Consider the following 16,180-nt stretch of genomic DNA (forward strand, 5'->3'; position numbering starts at 1 on the left):
GTAGAATGTCACTGAGGCAGGAGGAAATAGCTCATTGAGATTCACTGACCGCACAGAAGAGAGTGTTGGGTAAGTTTAAGGAGAAAAGCCAGCTCGCAGAAAGAAGGTGTCTTCCCCCTTTCTGGCCACCACTGTCCAGACACTGGGCATGTCTAGATGCCGGATGTCGTCCACCAGCTTGCCGAGTGGGAGGCGAGCAAACGTGCTCAGAGGGGAAGCTTGTCCTCAGAAACCCCTCACCTCCCTTTTCTCTGCCCTACTCAGCCACCTCTGCACCCAGACACACGGGCCCTCAGTGGGCATGAAACAAGTAATCCCAGACACGATGATCTTGGCACTGGAGGAAGGCGGGAAGCAAGCCTCCTGCTGTTTTGCCTTCTTCTTGCTGGAGAAAGAATCAGTTTGATTAACTAACACACCAAAGTGTGTCTGAGGAGCCATGACTCCTTAGAGGACTCATTTTAAAGGAGGGTTACAAAGGTTGTGAAAGCTTAACCCACAGAAACATGTCTACTTTGAAGTGTAGGTGAGAGCAATTGGAAAGGAAGGCCTTCCCAGCCCTGACTGATGGTCTAAAGGGACAGAAAGGCAGAGCAGAAAAGGGTGACTTCCTTCACTGAGCAGCTCAGGGTTTTGGGGAAACAAAGCCACCAGGCCCAGGTGTATTTAAGTCCTCTGAAGCCCTGGAGTCGCTGAGTTTGCTTTCCCTACTCTCCTAACCCACCCCCACTCCTACTCCAGGCCCCTGTGGCTCTGAGGGGATTTCAGGGTATTGTTTCCTCTGGAGGAAAAGCTGTCCGTGGGGCAGAAAGAGCAGACAACGAGGGTGTGTGAGCCAGAGTGAGCAAGGAGAGAGGGGGCAGAGCCGGGCGTCTCCAGTGCGCCCCAGCTGGGGGCTCTGGGCAGCCCCAGTCCCCTGACCCTCGCTGGGATCAAAGTCCCTGGCAGGGTGATGAGGTTATACCTGAATCAGCGATAGGAGAGGCAGGTAGGCAGCATGGATGGGAATTAGGCGTCTAATCCTGGCTCTGATGCAAACTTCTGGTGTGAGTCTGGGCAACCCACTTACTCTTAGGGCCTCTCTCTCCTCAACTGAAAAATGAGGAGCTAAGTTGACAAGAGCTCGTAAGACCCAGCCTTTGCACTTTTAAAAGTCTTGTGATTCTGTGAACAGGGACAAGACGCCCATCCACGGAGTGCCTGGCATAGTCCTAGAGCTAAACTCTTCTCAGGTCTAGGTAAGGGAAATGGAGACCAAGAAGGACTTGCCTTCTAGATTTGGGGCTCTTTTATTTCTGGTCCCTCCACTGAGGCAGAGGGGATGTGCTAGGAAAGGGTGCCAAGCACAGAGTGTAAATCCAGATGTAGGTCATGGGGGGACGATGCTTGGTGGGACCTTTCGGTCATGAGCAGGGACAACATCTTTCTCTCTGGCAGCCGGCAGTGGTCTCTGTAGGACCAGAGAGAGAAAGCTGGCCACTGCACAACTCCAGAGGGCACTCTTCCCTGAACCTCCCAGGCAGAAAGAGGAAATAATAGCCCTGAATAACAATACCAGCATCGGGAGCTAAGGTTTATTGAGTACCTGAATCAAGTCAGTACTGGGCCAAATGCTTCACATGCCTTATTTTACTTCGTCCTCCGCAACACCTCTTTGAGCTAAATACTATTTCCCTGTTTAACAGATGAGCCTTTTGAGGTAAAAGGACCTGCTCAAGGTCACCTAACAGTAAATGCTGGAGGTAAGCCTTTCATTCCGGAACCTGTCATTTACTCATTATGTGAGTCCAAACTCTAAAGCCAGGTTCAAATCCTGGCTGCATTTGGGCCTCAGGTTACGTACATGGATGAGCGTAATCCCGGAATGAACTCCTACATCCATCACTCTTTATACCTCGAGCACTTGTGACATGGGGCTGCAAAGCTGCTTCAGATTGTTATCTAAATATTGGGGAGCTGGTCTATGTTTTTGCTCAGATAACTAATGTCATGAGGGTTTAAAAAAAGTGCTCCATCCTGTAACAAACAAATTTAGTGAGTCCAGATCTAATATACCAATACTGACCTGCCTTGGGGGAAAATTTTCAGGACATGGCACCTAGATAATCCAAGATGATCTCTTCATTTCAATAAATCCTTAACTTTGCCACATCTGCAAAGTCCCTTTTGCCATGTAAGGTAACTTTCCCAGGTTCCAGGGACTAGAAAGATATCTGGGTATCTTCGCGCCCCGTAATTCAGCCTATGACAGTGCCTATCAGTGTCCCCCCTTGAACAAAAAGACGCTGCTTTCTCAAGGGATGGCCTAGGAGCACCAAGCTCGGCTCAAAGGTTTCTTCTGCCCTTTCTGCCAGCAGCACTAATGTATGCTTCCAGAAACTCTCTTGCCCCTTGACCTCATGCGTACTGTGCCACGGTTTCCAAGTTACTTTGAGCTTTCCTAGCAAACTATATTTCAGCAGTGAAATAATACTCAAGGAAATAGAGGAAGCGCCCCCTTGATTAGAAAAAATGTAATAAAGTAAAATTAAAAAGCTTGTACTTTGGAGCCAAATTGATCTAGATTTGAGTTCTGGTTTTATCACCTATCATCTGTGGATTCTTTGGGTTTTTTTTTTGGCTGTGTTGGGTCTTCGCTGCTGCGCACAGGCTTTCTCTAGTTGCGGCGAGTCGGGGCTACTCTTCGTTGCAGTGCACGGGCTTCTCATTGCAGTGGCTTCTCTTGTTGTGGAGCACGGGCTCTAGGTGCGTGGGCTTCAGTAGTTGCAGCATGCGGGCTCAGAAGTTGCGGCACGCAGGCCCTAGAGCACGCAGGCTTCAGTAGTTGTGGTGCGCGGGCTCAGCAGTTGTGGCTTGTGGGCTTAGTTGCTCTGCGGCATGTGGGATCTTCCTGGCCCAGGGATTGAACCCATGTCCCCTGCATTGGCAGGCGGATTCTTAATCACTGCACCACCAGGGAAGTCCACATCTGTGGATTCTTGGTTGAGTTTCTTAATGGTCCTAAGCCTCTTGGTTTTTTTTTTTTTTTGGGTTTGTTGTTTTCTTTTGTCTGTTTGTTTTGTTTTGTTTGTTTTGTTCGTTTTTTGAATAGTGGTAGCAACCCATTAAGGGCTGTACACTTTAAATGAGATAATTCATGTAAAGCCCATAGCATAGTGCTTGTTAGATATTATTTTTAGCAAAACCAACTGTTTCATTTCTCTATGCTAGCATTTTCTTCTTATTAATAGTTTCACTTTTTAAAATGTGAGATCCACAAGCTTATGAAATTATTTTACTGATCTTGAGAAGAACTTTTTCCAGCTTTATGGAGATGTAATTGACACATAACACTGTGTAAGTGTAAGGGGTACATGTAATAATTTGATATATGCATATATTGTGAAACGTTTACCACAATAAGGTGAGTTAACACATCCATCACCTCACATAGTTACAACTTTGTGTACGTGTGTGTGGTGAGAATATTTAAAATTTACTCTTCCAGCAACTTTCAAGTACGCAACACAGTACTGTTAACTCTAGTCACCAAGCTGTATATTAAGTCCCCAGAACTTATTCATCTTATAATTGGAAGTTTGCACCTTTTGACCACCTTCACTCATTTACAGCCCTGCCCATGACAATCACTAATCTGTTCTCTGTTTCTATGAGTCTGGTTTTGTTAGATTCCACATATGAGTGAGATCATATGTGATCATATGTGGTATTTGTCTTTCTCTGATCTGTTTCACTATGAGCATAATATCCTCACCGTCCATCCACGTTGTTGCAAATGGCAGGATTTCCTTCTTTTTTTTCTGAATAATATTCCATTTGTTGACCTGAAACAAATAGACTGCCAGATATTTCTCCAGCAAAGATGGGTTTATTTGGGATCAGCAAAGGATTGCAATTTGGGGTCTCCAGCCATGGCAAGCCACTGGGCAAAGGAAGGAACAGGCTTTAAGAGAGGGAAAAAGAAGCAGGGAGGGCTACAGTGAACAAAGAGTGCATGGCTTTTCCTTGGCTGAGTCCTTGCCAGGAATGAGGAGGAGTCATTATTCCTGCGGGGCTCTGCTATAGGTGCAGGAGGTGAGAGCGCCCCCTCTGGTCTCCCAGCTGTATTTGATTGAGGTTTCTGTTTATTAATTTTACACACACACACACACAAAATATATATATATATATATATATATATATATATATATATATATATATATATGCCACATTTTTATCCATTCATGTGTTAATGGACACTTTTATGTTTTGGCTATTGGAAACAATGCTGCAATGAACATGAGAGTGCAGAAACCACCATCTCTGAGATTTCATTTTGAGAAAGTTTTATTTTTTTAAGAGTCAAGAGTAAATCATTAAAAAAATTACTTGGACTTTGCTACACAGACCAAAGAGGGTTTGAATATGCATTTTATATATTTAATTTCTTAACAAAAATTAAAGTAAAGCACATAGAGCAAAATCCATCTTTTCAAGTGTACAGTACTATGAATTCTGACAGAAACACGCTGTCATGTAACCACCACCACAATCAAGATAGAAGATATTTCCATCACTCAGAAAAGTTTCCGGGTACCCCTTTGCAGTCAATCCTCTTCCCCCAGCCCTGGCCCCTGGCAACCACTGATCTACTTTCAGTCTTTTGTATTTTGTTGACTTGAGACATGGAAACAAAGTAAGTTGCTGGGTATCTTCTGGAGAGTTCAACTTCGGTTCTGCCACTTAGTAAAACTCTTCCTATGCCCTGCTGTTGATGCTGTCAAGGTCTAAAGCTGAAAAGATTCAGAGGCGGACCTTACTAGGATTTACCTCAACTTTTCCAGGAATCCTGGGAGGTCCTGAGCGTGACCACATTTGGGGCTGAAGCAGGGACAGCAGGTGCCGTTCTGGAGCCCTCATGACACTGTTTACAGTTATGTAGACAGGACAGTGTCGAGACTGATGCCCCAGATGTTGGAGGCATCAGTGTAAAAGGAAGACCATAAGATAGAGAGAGACAGTAGTCAAGGTGCTGCCCCTTTTACCTGCACTTGTCCCACCGGGGCCCACACCCTCTGAATTAGAACCTTTCTGTCTCTGCACTGGCTGTGCCATCTCATTTTATACTTCATTTCTCTAATATAACTGGAAGGGACTAGATTTGTATATCTTCCTTCTTTATTAAAACTTTTGTTCATCTTAAACAAAAACGTCTTGGGAGAAACTTACTGTTCTGCTTGCTGTGAGAGGTATTTAGTATTAGACAAGGCAAGCACAGTGAAAATGTGATTTAAGGTCAAGGATAATACCAACTACCCGTCTGTTGTGTAACTGTACTTAAGGGCACTAATCTGTGAGCTTCTGGAAAATGAAAACTGCATGGTATTTATTTTTGTATTCAAAGACCTATCACAGACCATGGTGACGTCTAAGAAGAGTTCACTGTGTACCTGATGTACTTCATTTCTAATCCTCAGAACAAATCTGTGGGGTAGGTCTTATCCTCTCAAACATCAGCAGAAGCTTCAGGAAGTGCCTTTCTCATTGGGATTGGAAGCAATATGACTCTTTGCTGTATTATATTTTCACATTGCAAGGATGTGGAGAAATTGAAACCCTCATACATTGCTGGTAGGAATGAAATGTACAGTTACAGTGGGAAGTGGTTTGGCAGTGCCTCAAAAGTTAAAGAGAGTTACCCTATGACCCAGAAATTCTACTCCTAGGTATATACCCAAAAACTTGTACATGAATGTTTATAGTAACATTATTCTTAATAGTCAGAAAGGAGAAATAACTCAAAAAAACATCATTTGATAAATGGGTAAACAAAGTGTGATATATCTAGTACTGTGGTTGGTTCTCAGGAAGTACTCTAAACATGGATGCTTATTTTCATTCCAAATCTAGGAAAAGGTTACGAAGAATTGCTTTGTGCACTTGGCTAACATCTCTAATGGCAACTCATGAGCTAGAGAAATGGAAATTATGTTGTATGGTGAAATCTCCATCGAAAACAGCAATAATGTAAGTTCCAACCCAAGGAAAGTAATAAGAACCCAGTGAAGCTGAAATTTACACAATGCACAATAACAAAGTCTATATTTAAGGTAAGTAAAAACTAAATCTAAAAGCCAAATTAGATAAGGAATTTCTATGCTCCTTGAAATCAGAGCTCAGCAGATGAGAGAAGTATAAATATTCAAGTGAAATATGATCCTGTAGTGAAATTGAGAAAAGTTTTTTTAATATTGTTTGTTACTATAATTTTTTAATAGAAATCACTTCTCTGTATGTCTTTTATTTATACTCGCTCAACATATGTTACGAAGTCCATAGCTTGTAGCCACATCTTTCTTGGTCTGGGGCTCTATGGAAGTTCACCATTTTGGCCTTTTTATAATAAAATAAAGACGTCTGTGCCAAGATGCCACTCTACCTTTGTTTAGTGAATCTACTTTTCATTGAGATACAGCCATAAGTTGCCCCGTAATCAAGAAAACAGGAGAATGATTACTGTAAGAAATATGCTCTTAAAGAAAGCTCTACTAATATACAAAATGCATAACACTCAGTGGAGGGGAGCTCGAAAAAAAGGTCCTTTTTATTTGAAAATGAGTCTGTAATAATCACAATTAAAATTTATTTCAACCTCTTATTTCTTTCTTTAGTTTAATCCTTACAGTAACCCTCAAGCCTGGATGTTAGCCCATTTTTCAGATGACACAACAAGGCTTACTGAGATCAAGTGATTTATTCAGTTATAAAACTCCTAAAGTAGCAGAGCCAGGAGTCAAACTGTTATGTGTCTGACTTCAGAGTCCATGCTTTCCCACCACACTCTATTATTTCTCCTTAGTAAAGCTTACATATCCCTTTTTTGGAGGATATTAAGCTTCCTTGGGCTTTAGCCTCCCTCCAGCACGTGGGAAAATCCACTCCAATTGACATCTCAGTATCGTTACTTGAAATCACTCTGTAAATTCTTTTCAAGGCACTTCATGATCAGTAAACCATATGTGCCCTAGATTAGCATACGGCAACTTAGTCTTGTCATGTTCTAGCACTGGTTTCTAAATTTTATTAACTCTCAAAACCCTTTGTTCAAATGAAATCTTATAGGAAAGCCCAAGACATAAACAGAGTTGCTGCTGGAAGAGAGCAGGGTGAGCAGTGCATTGATAACCTGACCATCATCAACTGTAGCCACATTTATCGTTTACCGAGCACTCACCTGACACTATTTTAACTCACTAATCCTCATTAACTCTCATTTAATCCTCCCAACCACTGTTGTTATTCCCAACTTAAGAACCCGCCCATGAGTTAGGCATGTCTTACTCCGTGGGTGACGGAGAAGCCTACCACCCTTGCTTCATGGAACCGGGAAGTTGAGGGAGCCAGGCCAAGGCTGGTGCAGTTGCTCAGAGACATCAGGCTTCTTTTATCCTTTCCCCAAACCCTTAAAATGAGGCTTCTCTCCCTCTGGATGTTGAGGATGCACATTTGCTACAATGGAAGAACTAAGTGGTCTAAAAATTACCAGGTTCTAGGAGACCTGTGAAGACTTTTCTCCAGATTCAGTCACTGTGGTAATTTCCTCAGGCCCCAAGCGCAGCACGATCCTGTTTCCTGGGTCTTGGAGCTCCCTTCAACTCATCACAAGCGGGCTGCTACTGCTTTCTTCCCCCTCTTTTCTTGCTCCCCTTTTGACTTTGAGCTGCCGGTTCACTTCCACGATGATCCCAGGGGAAGCGGCTGCATTCAGAAGCACCTGGGAAGCACATCTTCACGACCTTTGGAAACCATGAATCATTTCGGACTTTTCACATACAAGATCTGATTTAATTCAAGCTTCAGAGATGTTCTCTGTTTAACATTCAGACAATGACAAAAATAGCAAAGATGTAGTCCTTACAATGAGCCAGGCACTGCTCCAAGAGCTTTACATACATTAATTGAATCTTCCAACAGCCCTATTATCCCCATTTACAGATGAAGAACTTAAGTACAGAGTGATTAAGGGACTTGTTGAAGATTGCATGATAGGAAGGAGCGGGACAGGCAATGTGGCTCCATTGTTTTCATCCACGATGTTGCCTCTAATAAATTTTAAAATATTTTACAGGTTATGATAACATGTTGAAATAAACTTAGCTGAAAAATAACTAATTGTTAACATTCATCAAATGCCTAAACATGCTTATCTAAATTTGCATCAATGCTATGATTTCTCATTCGAATATGCTAAAGCAAATTGTTACACTACTGTATTTCTAATCAACTAAGATATGCACAATTCATGTACGTGACGTGACAGAGGAGCTCATTTGATAACCTTTTGGCAAATGAGCTTCTTACTGGGACTGTAGCACTGTTTTTCTGCTTAAAATATTAATTCTGGCAACTTGGTGTTTCTTACGTATCAGGCACTGTCCTGGGGTCGATTACAGACGTCACAAATTCTTTGTTACATCTGCTATGGAGAGTGGAGTCTCTCTTTCTATGGAAGCTGGGTTGGCCTTAGTGATTCGTTTGACCAACAGAATGTGGCGTAAGTGACATTTTGGGCCTTCGGAGACTAGCTCATAAGAAGTTTCTGCAGAGATGTCTATCAATTTTTAAACAAGGGCCCACTTGAGTAAAATGAGTCCGATCAAGTTGCTGTCATCTTCTGCCTGGAATTCAGCAGGGTGAGAGGGAATGGCCAAGCAGCTTGAATGGAGAGCAGCAGCAGGCAGGTCACCGCTGTCAGCATTACTGGGTCTGTGGTAGGGACTCGACAAACACCTTGTGAAGTCAATCTGCTCGTTCTTCCTTTATTCTTTTAACCTGTCGTATGCATTTATTTCCAGCTTAACGGTGGATGCCGGTGGTAAGCAGTAGTAGCAGCCAAACCCCCAAGAGCTTGTTGGAAGACTGCCCTCATCACGTGCTTATGTTCTCAGTCCTAGTAAGTGACATGACCTGAGGGGGGGATCTTGCCCCGGGAGCTCGTCTGACACAGCCCCTTGGCTCCCCCTCTCTTCCTTTATACCAACACTGGAGCTCTGACAGACAGATGGATAAGACAAGACAAAGTACAGGAGGGAAGATCTAACTGATACATGATAAACCTGAGTAATATCTATTAAAATCTATATCCTGTAAACCGGGAATATACTTTTTTAAAGTGATCCTGGAATATTTTAAAATTAAGAAAAGACAATAAACTCTCCACAGTAAATAGAATACACATAACATTCTCTGATCCTGATGCCAAAACATGACAACTAATAAAAGAGTCAGAAAACAAAACCACTACCCACACCAAACTGCCATTATCTGGGGGAAAAAAACAGCAAAGAAAAAGGGAAAAAGCCTCCTTTTATACAACTTGTCGGTTAAGGAGGAAATAAAAACTGAAACTGCAGAACACCTAGAATATAATAGTAATGACAACACTAGTTCACCTAAGTGATTCAGCTTAAGCAGTACTCAAGTCCACACCTTAAATCTCATATTAATAATTAAGAAAAAATAAAAATGATTAAACTGAATGCTAACTCAAGGAGTTAGAAAAAAAACAACAACAAAATAAACTAAGGAAAGCAAAAAGTAGGACATTTAAGGAAATCAATTAATTGGAAAACAGAAAAATAACAGAAGAGACGTTCAAAGCATACCACTTGGGGGAAACAAGCAAACAAAAACAACAACAAAATAGGTCAACCATTAGCCATCTTAATTAAGACAACAAGGGAGCAAGCATAATACATAGTAAGGGGGACAGAGCCATATGCAGAAAAGAGGAGGGTAACTTTGCTCACCTCTAGGCAAATGAACTTGAAAACATGGACAAAATGGATGGTTGATGATCCTAGCTAAGACAGAAAAACTACACAGACCAATTACTGTAACAGATACTAAAAGAGCTGTCAAAGAGCTATTGCCGAACATCCACCAGCACCAGATAAATTCACTGAAATTTTAAGGAAGAGAAAATTCCAATGCTGTGCAAACTGTTCCAGAACTCAGGAAAAGGAAAAACATTTCCAATTTACCAGCATAAAATTAATAACAAAACTTATTAAAGATAGCGTGCAACACACACACACACACACACACACACACACAGGACTAACTGCACTGATGAATACAGATGCAAATATATTAAATAAAATATGAAACATAATCTGGAAATATATTAAAAGAATAATACATATGGTCAAGTAGTTTATTTCAGGAACGCAAGGATGGTCCAAAATGACAAAATATATTAAAAGGTCAAAGGAGAAAAATCGTATGATCATCTCCATAGAAAATGAAAAGGCATGTGATAAAATTCAATATACATTCTTGACTAATTTATTTTAAAATAGGGATCAATGGATACTCCTTAACATGATTAAATGTATATATCTCAACCCAGTTCATTATAGCCAATATATTTTAACATTATTCTAGAAGTACTAGACAATGCAATCAAGACATAAAGAGGTATGCAAACTGGAAGACATGACTGTATAACTGGAAAACAAAAGAATTAACTGAAGTACTATTACAAACCATAAGAAAATGAGAGTCTGGTAGCTGGGCAGAAAATTAACATAAATAAGTCATTAGCTTTCATATATACTAAAATCAGACTAAATTATAAACAGAAAGGACTTCCTTAATAATGGTAACAAAAATAATAAAATTTCTAAGAACTCTTGAAAAACATGTACAAGATCTCTGTAAAGTAAAATGCGAAGCATCTGTGAAGGAAACAACAAAAAAGACTTGAACAAATTGGGAACCATTTTTGGATAGGGCACCATGGTTTAGATAGAAGCTTTAACATGATAATGATGTCAAATTTCCCCAAGTTGACCTATAAAAGTAAAACTGTCCAAAAAAATAAATGTACAATGGATTTGTTTTGTGGAACACAAAGGGTTGATTCTAAAGTTCAAATGGAGAAATAAGCAAGAATATTTGAACATTTAAAAATTACTGTTATTAAAACAGTGTAGGACTGGTACAAAAAAAAAAAAGGCAAGTCAATTGAAGAGAATGGAATTAGAGTCTAGAAATACATCCACATAATATGAAAATCTGCAATACGATAAAAGGGCCATTTCCAACAGCAAGGAAAGGACAGATTTAATAAACAGCCTTGCAGTAACTAGGTAGTTACCTAGGAAGAAAAACTGGAGCCTTAAATTCAGGATAGATCAAATTTTTAAATGTGAAAAGTCAAATAACAGAAATACCCAACTGTACTTTTAACATTCAACCAGTAGCAGATACACTTTTTCCCTTGAAAAAAGGTGCAGAAAAAGAATGCATAGTATGTTACAATTTGTATTACATCATATAGCATTTATCCATATAGATACATTTATGTATCTATATGGTATTTCTGGAGGGTATACAAGAATTTGGTCTTGGTACCTATTTCTTTGAAAGGGAACTAGAAGATGGCTGTCAGGGATAGGAGAGAGACTTAATTTTTTTACTGTTTTAATCAAGAAGATGTATTAGTTAATTAAACAAAGAAATTAAAATATATGTCAGAAAACAAAAACAAAAAACCTATACATAATAGTATATAATTAGTAGGACCTAAACAAGGTTAATTTGGTAACCCAAATTCTGCCAGTAAAATATTGTATAGGGGTCTAAAATGTATCTGAAAATAATATAAAAAGAGAACTGATATAGTTACTGACTCTTATAAGACACATCAATTAAAGGCAAAATAATGTCCAGGTCCTTAGGGATTTTTTTACCCTTGAGAACTGGTGTAAGCTACTACTTTACTATAAGGGAGTTAAGAAAGACATCCCCTCTTTAATTTTTCTTCTAGACACACTGCATATTTCATGGCCTGAAATTGTATATGCACCAAATGAACAAAAATAAATAGAAACTTTGATTTAAAAAGTACCTCAAGGGCTTCCCTGGTGGCGCAGTGGTTGAGAGTCTGCCTGCCGATGCAGGGGACACGGGTTCGAGCCCTGGTCTGGGAAGATCCCACATGCCGAGGAGCAACTGGGCCCGTGAGCCACAATTACTGAGCCTGCGCGTCTGGAGCCTGTGCCCCGCAACGGGAGGGGCTGCGATGGTGAGAGGCCCGTGCACCGCGATGAAGAGTGGCCCCCGCTTGCCACAACTAGAGAAAGCCCTAGCAGAGAAACGAAGACCCAACACAGCCAAAAATAAATAAATAAACAAAGTAAACAATGCCTTAAAAAAAAAAAATTCTTTAAAAAAAAAAAAAAAAAAAAGTACCTCAAGGCAATACAAAAAAAAGAAGTCATTTTAATTTTTGATACATATTAAAACATTTCAGTCAGTTCTTCCTGACAGCATAACACGACAAATACACAAGACCTCAAACATGCTTTAAAATGACATTCAGCAAAGTATTTAAAATTTAATAAATAGCAATAATCATACACAAATACATTTTTCATACTCAAACATTAAGCTACTAAAACAGACAGCTAAAGAATAAATAAATGGGAATTGACAATAAAAAAATATGCGGGGTTTTGCAATTCATTTTACTTAAAAAAGGGAGGTGATCTGAATGATTTCTTAATTTGCTTTTCAACATGTAGCATGATCCTCCCCTTATGAATAAAATATATTGAAAAAATCACTTTCTTACTATAATGCAGTTTTTAAATACAACAAATAAATATGAAACTAGCAAAGCAACCTCAAGTTGTCATAAAAATGCCCCCTCACGCCCCCCCCATAAGCTATGGAAATATATAGTCATTATGATAGCAAATAATAGTATTTAAAGTGATAGTGCTTCTGCACTAAACTCATCTGAGACCTTGATATGATTTTAGTGCAAATCCCTAGGGTCCAATACAAGCATAACCCTGTATCAGGGAAAGACATTACCAGTTGGAACTTATCTTGTACAATTTTTGTACATATTTTATAAAGTTCAAGATTTAATGCATAGTAGAATATCTTCATCCGCTTAATTCTGTCCTTAAATAGAGATAAAAAAAGAAATGATTTGGGCTTTTTACCATTTGGTTTGTACCATATTAGAGTATTAAAGTCAACATTAGAAAATTTATAAAAGAGTTTTGTTTTTGCCATTAATTTATCTAACTCTATCTAAATTTCACATCATTGCATGTTAAACATGAGAAAAAATTTTAGACAGTTTTTTTCCCTTTGACAAGCTCATATTATGAAATCTAATAATGTTTAGACAGATGTTATACAAATAAAAACAGGTGAGAATAAGGACTTTTTCTCTTTTTATATTAACCACCTTAACATCTAGTATATTAAGTTACAAGATGTATTGGCAAAAGCATAAAGGGTTCAATTAAAAGAAGGTATTATTTTGAACAAAGAAACGTTTTAACATAGGATAGATAGAAACTGACAGTCAAATGAGTTTCTGCAGCCATATCTCTACTGCGAACTACAGTACCAGGATGAAAACAATTAGAAACAAATGGAAGAACATTATTGAACAATCTGAATACATAATGCATTTTTAGCTGCTACAATAGTAAACTCTAAAGTTTATAGAGTTACAGGTGTTTAATTTAACCATGCAGGCTAACATATGATAGTGAGAAATCACCCTGCATCTTTTTTCTTTTTAAATTAAAACTAGTTTAATTGTAAAGTTCCAAAACAATGAATGGATATTGCTGCAACTTGTATCCAATCTCCCTGATGGGATTCGTGTACCTAACAAAGTAACAAAGCTTCATCATCACTCGTTTCATTTTTCAGCGTTGCTTCTAAGCAAGAGTCTGATATCTGGTCAGTGTGGACAATACCGCAGCGCTCACAGGGGCCATCGCGATTACTTGGTCTTACTCCAGGGTCTGCTGCACTATATGGTTGTCTGAACCTTTGCCCTTGATCGGAGGCAAGATCAAGAAGAGGTCTGGAACAGTCATTCGCGTCAAAGTCTGAAGCTCCTTCAGAAACTGGACTCAGCATTTCGACATCATCATCTTCTTCTCTTCCATTTACCCCATTATCAAGTTGTCTCAAAGGGCTCTGGTTCTGACTTATGGAGCTTGATCGCCCTAATGTAAAACGTACCCAACGTAGCCCCTGAGTCATACGACTTAGCGCACTTGTGAGCTGGTGACGCGCCGGACTCACACTTGGGGGTTCCGCACTTGTCACATCCCGTCCGGTTTCTGTGTGACCACCTCGGGTATTCTGAGTGGAGGAACTTCCACTTGCTCCCACTGTTGCTTCTACCGCTGTTGTGGGAGGGATTTTTTGAGGCAAAGGAGCTGCAACCCCGCCAGATGCTCCTACCGTATCTCTTCTCTCATTTTCTGTGTCTGTGTCGTCAGATTCCACAGAAAACAAACTTCTGTGAGTATGATTTCTTTCAGGTTCTCTGTTGGTACTCTGACTAGGGGCAACCTCATCCCCATCTGCTGAGACCAGAGCCAATGACCCTGAATGGAGTGATCTTGCAAAATTAAAAATACGATTCCAGATGTTGCTGGATCTGCCTGCCATAAGAAGTCTGATTGAAGTAAATCCAAGCTGAGACCATACAGCTAGCCTCAGGTTTTCCAAAACAGAAGCCTGCGGAAAGAAAGAAAAGAAAGAAAGAAAGAAAGAAAGAAAGAAAGAAAGAAAGAAAGAAAGAAAGAAAGAACGAAAGAACGAAAGAAAGAAAGAAAGAAAGAAAGAAAGAAAGAAAGAAAGAAAGAAAGAAAGAAAGAAAGAAAGAAAGAAAGGAAGGAAGGAAGGAAGGAAGGAAGAAAGAAAAGATCTTAAAACAGCTAACAACGAGGTATTAAGATGGAAAACACCCTTCTATTCAGCATGTGTTGTGGATGAAAGTTCTATTACTCATTTTACGGTCTATGGAGGATGAATTAAATTCTCTCATCGATACAGGTTCACCTCACTCCAGAATCTAACCTATAACTTGAACCACTGTTCACTGTGTTTAAGATTTTCTCGATACTTCATTTTATATATGAACTTTAAAATGATGTTTAATGCCAATTACAACAGCAATTTTATTTCAAAACTTCACATAGTAATCCAATCCTAGAAATGCACCAAAGATGGAAAATAAAAGTATTTGATACTTCTTTAGCTACGAAGATAGAAGAGTCTCTACAATAATTCTCTAAATGACCTAAAGAAGTGTGAAAACTAGGCTGTTTGTTTTTTTGTTTTAACACAGCACAAGTTAGACTTGATTTACAAGGATGAAACCTTCCAAAACATGTAAAAATTATATCTCACAGTTGGTTCCAAGGATTTGTTGAATGAGTGGATATTGAGGATATCCATAAATTGAGGATATCCATAAATATTTATTATAAATAAATACAAATTTATTTATATTGTCATAAACAAAGGAATTACTGTATTTGTAATGCAGCACAGGAAACAAAAAGCCAAAGAAATTAACTTGTTTATAGCCCTATTCAATGGTATCTGAGACATTTGGGTTCCTTCTCAATCTTAAAGATTTAAGTCTTGGGCTTCCCTGGTGGCGCAGTGGTTGAGAATCTGCCTGCCAATGCAGGGGACACGGGTTCGAGCCCTGGTCTGGGAAGATCCCACATGCCAAGGAGCAACTGGGCCCGTGAGCCACAACTACTGAGCCTGCGCATCTGGAGCTTGTGCTCCGCAACAAGAGAGGCCGCAATAGTGAGAGGCCCGCGCACCGCGATGAAGAGTGGCCCCCCTTGCCGCAACTAGAGAAAGCCCTTGCACAGAAACGAAGACCCAACACAGCCAAAAATAAATAAATAAATAAATAAATAAATAATAAAAATAAAGGAATTCCTTTAAAAAAAAAGTCTTTAAAAAAAAAAGATTTATGTCTTATTTTCTACAGCTTCATGTTAAACATAAATTATAACCTTATTCTTTGAAAATTGGTGATTTTTAATTAGTGCATATGGGAGGTGACCATATTGCCCAACTGAAAGAAAAATCATCTAGATTTTCTTTTTTCTAGATGAATGACTATCGGAATTAAAAAAAAAAAAAAAAAAAAAAACTACAGTATTTACAAAAACAGTCTTTAAGCTCCATCTAGTGGTTACAAAAAGGAGTAATCAAACTTGGAATAAACACAGCTTTCATCAATCTGGCATTTAGTATTTAAAATACAGTATTTCCAAGAAACAATGGTGAATTGATATACTCCCTTTCAAAAGGTGATACAGTTTCCCTCCGCCAAAATGAATGG

The 16,180-nt window shown here is 39.3% G+C and overlaps 1 pseudogene across 1 annotated transcript in view; it reads right to left on the reverse strand.

Moving 5' to 3' along the window:
* Positions 1–12,247: 12,247 nt before the first annotated feature.
* Positions 12,248–16,180, reverse strand: part of LOC309664382 (low-density lipoprotein receptor-related protein 12-like) — a 128,421-nt pseudogene continuing 124,488 nt past the window's right edge. Inside the window, exon 6 of the transcript XR_014268445.1 lies at positions 12,248–14,547. The product of XR_014268445.1 is annotated as a low-density lipoprotein receptor-related protein 12-like (transcript). The remainder of the gene's footprint in view (positions 14,548–16,180) is intronic.

This window comes from Balaenoptera physalus (assembly GCF_965194825.1).
Source record: "Balaenoptera physalus genome assembly, chromosome: 7".
Taxonomy (NCBI): Eukaryota; Metazoa; Chordata; class Mammalia; order Artiodactyla; family Balaenopteridae; genus Balaenoptera; species Balaenoptera physalus.